Source organism: Piliocolobus tephrosceles, chromosome 21 (assembly GCF_002776525.5).
Source record: "Piliocolobus tephrosceles isolate RC106 chromosome 21, ASM277652v3, whole genome shotgun sequence".
Taxonomy (NCBI): Eukaryota; Metazoa; Chordata; class Mammalia; order Primates; family Cercopithecidae; genus Piliocolobus; species Piliocolobus tephrosceles.
The window spans coordinates 19,720,407-19,724,841 of NC_045454.1; positions in this window are offsets into that span (position 1 = coordinate 19,720,407).

Sequence of the window (4,435 nt, forward strand, 5' to 3'; positions counted from 1 at the left end):
GTTTGCAACAAGCACTTTGATGTGTTCTTTCCCAGCAAACTTTGGTTCCCCAGGAAGGTAGCCAGGGAAACAACTTACTCACGTACTCCTGAGATGGGGGGAAGCTTCCCAAAAGACAGGGGTGCCCACTGTGTGGATGTGTTGAGGCAGACAAGTCTGTCCTTGTCCTCTTCATTCCTTCCCACCATCCTCCCCAAGTACTCTAAGAAGGAAAGTACCGGACACAAAAACTAATGTATATTTGGCATGAATTTGAGAGGTATTGATATGGTGGAAAGAGAATGGGCTTTAGAATCAGAAAATGCAACATTTTGTCCCTTAGTATTTGGGGTCCTACAGTGGGGCTGACTCTATTTTTCTGATTGTAGTTCTGCATGCTGATGACTTGAGTTCCAGATAGCAGGAATGGTGGGTGTTGAGGAGATTCTCAGAGTAAAGGAATAATCTTCAACAAGTTTTAGCCAGTACCACCTCCACCTGGTGACTTCATCACTGGATGGCACCAAGGGGTGAGGCCATCTGAGGTTAAAGCAAAAAAAAAAAAAAGTACACACACACACACACATATATATATATATATATATAGAGAGAGAGAGAGAGAGAGAGAGAGAGAGAGTGTGTTTAGGCTAGGTATAGTGGCTCACACCTGTAATCACAGCACTTTGGGAGGCCAAGGTGGGAGGATCGTTTGAGCCCAGGAGTTTGAGACCAGCCTGGGCAACATGGTGAAACCCTATCTCTACAATTTTTTTTTTTTTTTTTGGAGTTGGAGTCTCACTCTGTCACCCAGGCTGGAGCGCAGTGGTGCAAAATTGGCTCACTGCAACCTCCGCCTCTCAGTTCAAGCGATTCTCCTGCCTTAGCCTCCTGAGTAGCTAGGATTACAGGCACATGCCACCATGCCTGGCTAATTTTTGTATTTTTAGTAGAGACAGGGTTCCACCATGTTGGTCAGGCTGGTCTCGAACTCCTGACTTCGTGATCCACCCGCCTTGGCCTCCCAAGGTGCTGGGATTACAGGCGTGAGCCACTACACCTGGCCTGTTTTTTAAATAGCTAGGTGCAGTGATGTATGCCTGCTGTAGTCCCAGCTACTCAGGAGGCTGAAGTGGGAAGATCACTTGAGCCTGGGAGGTTGAGATTGCAGTGAGCCATGGCTGTGCCACTGCACTCCAGCCTGAGCAAGAGCAAGACCCTGTCTCAAAAAAACAAAACAACAACAAAAAGAGGGAAGCTGATGTCCCTATGTCTTTCACTCCCTTTATTACTATCTAGACATGGAATTTGGGTAGGGTGATAGAATAAGAATTTGGAAAACTAGGTGTAGGCTCAATTAGGCCCCCCCAGTTACTTAGGGACTTATGAACCTTCCCTCTAGCAATTAAGGAGACAAGAGTTAAAGCAAAAGGAGTAGGCTGGGTGTGGTGGCTCACGCCTGTAATCCCAGCACTTTGGGAGGTCAAAGTGGGTGGATCACTTGAGGCCAGGAGTTCAGGACTAGCCTGACCATCATGGTGAAAACCCATCTCTTCCAAAAATACAAAAAACTTAGTTGGGCATGGTGGTGTGTGCCTGTAATCCCAGCTACTCAGGAGGCTGAGGCAGGGGAATCGCTTGAACCCAGGAGGCAGAGGTTGCGGTGAGCCAAGATCGTGCCAGTGTACTCCAGCTTGGGCGACAGAGCAAGACTTCATCTCAAAGAAAAAAAAAAGGGGCAGTAAAGTTGTCACTGTTTTTCCCTGATCTCCTCTCCCTGCCATGGCAGAACGGCCTCTTTCTAGGTCAGCTGAGGCTTATTGCTGCTTTTAAAAAGTAGCCCATCTTTGCCATTTGCCACTCCTCACCCCAATCTCTCTTTTGTTATCTTACCTCCTCTACCTCTTTTTTTCTTCTGAGGGGAAGCAGAGGATAGAGGGCAAGAGAACATTCTGAGAAGTTAGATTCACCTCAGAGGCCAAGGGCAATAAGTGTCCTTGCTCTGCAATTGGGCTCTTCCATGTCAGACTACATGTCAGGCCATGCAGAATAGGTGAGAGCTGACCAGGCATGGTGGCTCACGCCTGTAATCTTAGCACGTTGGGAGGCCAAGGCAGGCGGACTGCCTGAGCTCAGGGGTTCAAGACCAGCCTGAGCAACATGGTGAAACTCCATCTCTACTCAAATACAGAAAAAAAAAAAAACTAGCTGGGCGTGGTGGCAGGCACCTGTAGTCCTTGCTACTTGGGAGGCTGAGGCAGGAGAATTGCTTGAACCTGAGAGGCGGAGGTTGCAGTGAGCTGAGATCGCGCCACTGCACTCCATCCAGCCTGGGCAACAGGGTGAGACTCCATCTCAAAATAATAATAATAATAAAATAAAAATTAAAAAAAGAATATGTGAGAGCTGTGGGCTGGGAGTAGGAAGCCTCAAAAGGATGATTCACCTGACAGCCAGGCAAGGCAGCAGGAGTTAAGGATAGTCCAGCTGGCTCTGCAGTCTTGACCTGACTCATTTCTCCTTTTGGCCTCTGTCTGTGTCAAAAAAAGGATAGTGCACAAATCACAAATATGAGGCATGAAAGAGGAGCCATCACTACAGATCCTACAGACATTTACAAAGATAAGAGACTACTATGAATGACTCTATGTCTGTACATTTGACAACGCAGATGAAATGGATAAATTCCTTGAAAGATCCAGAAAGAGAATAACAATACCTATCTGATTCATTTATAAATCTACCATCCATATTTCAATTTTGTCAGTTGACTTAATAATGTCCTCTACAGTATTCTTTCTCTTCCATTGTAGGAGCTAGTCTAGAGTCAGGATATCAGTGAGTCCTCTGGTAAAAAGAAACAAAACCCAGCAGATAGTCTGTGGTGCTAGAGTCAGAAAGTCTACGAATGACTCTTCAGGGACCCTCAGAATTTGGGTATTGGCTGTGACAACCCAAATATCTTCCTGTCTTCGCCAGAATGTCAAAGAACAGTTGTTTGTGGTTTTTTGTTTGTTTGTTTGTTTTTTGAGATGGAGTCTTGCTCTGTTGCCTGGGCTGGAGTGCAGTGGCCAGATCTCAGCTCACTGCAAGCTCCGCCTCCCGGGTTTACGCCATTCTCCTGCCCCAGCCTCCCGAGTAGCTGGGACTACAGGCACCCGCCACCTCGCCCGGCTAGTTTTTTTTGTATTTTTAGTAGAGACGGGGTTTCACCGTGTTAGCCAGGATGGTCTCGATCTCTTGACCTCGTGATCCGCCCGTCTCGGCCTCCCAAAGTGCTGGGATTACAGGCTTGAGCCACCGTGCCCAGCCAGTTGTTTGTGTTTTTATGAAAAATTTCAATCACAAAAGTAGAAGAGTTTTACAATGAACTCCCAGCTCCCTATCACCTATAATTAACATTTTGTCAAAATTGATTCATCTACTTTTTTCTTTGTTGAAGTATTTTAAAATAAATCCTAGACATCATATTTCAACCCTAAATACTTTGATATTTCAGCTCTAAAAAATAACATTTTCCTATATAATGATTTTCATATCTAACAAAATAATTCCTTAATATCATCTAATACTCATCTATGCAAATTTTCATGTTTGTTCCCCTCCCCCCAATTTTTTTTTTTTTTTTTTCATTTTTTAGAGATGGGTTCTTGCTATATTTCTCAGGCTGGCCTTGAACTCCTGGACTCAAGGGATCCTCCCACCTCAGGCTCCAGAGTAGCTGGGATCATTGGTGCATGCCACCATGCCTGGCTCCCTAAATGTCCTTTTATACTTTGTTTGAATCAGAATTCAAATAAGAGTGTGAACCTCTCTCTCTCTCTCTCTCTCTATACATACACACACACACACACACACACACACACACACACACACACACATATATATAGCCAGGTGCGGTGGCTCATGCCTGTAATAGCAACACTTTGGGATGCAGAGGCGGGCAGATCACTTGAGTTCAGGAGTTTGAGACCAGCCTGGCCAACATAGTGAAACCTCCTCTCTACTAAAAATACAAAAATTAGCCAGGAGTGGTGGTGCATGCCTATAATCCCAGTTACTTGGGAAGGTGAGGCAGGAGAATCTCTTGAACCTGAGAGGCAGAGGTTGCAGTGAGCCAAGATGGCACCACTGCACTCCAGCCTGGGTGATAGAATGAGCAAGACTCTACCTCAAAACAAACAAACAAACAAACAAAAATTAGCCACATGTGGTGGTGTGCTCCTTAGTCCCAGCTACTCAGGTGGCTGTGATGGGAGGATCACTTGAGCCCAGGAGTTCAAGGCTATAGTGAGCTATGACTGTGTCACTGCACTCCAGCCTAAGTGACAGTGAGACTCTGTCTCTAAAAAACAAAAAATTGAGTCCAGGAGCGGTGGCTCACACCTGTAATCCCAGCACTTTGGGAGGCGGAGGTGGGTGGATCACAAGGTCAGGAGTTCAAGACCAGCCTGACCAA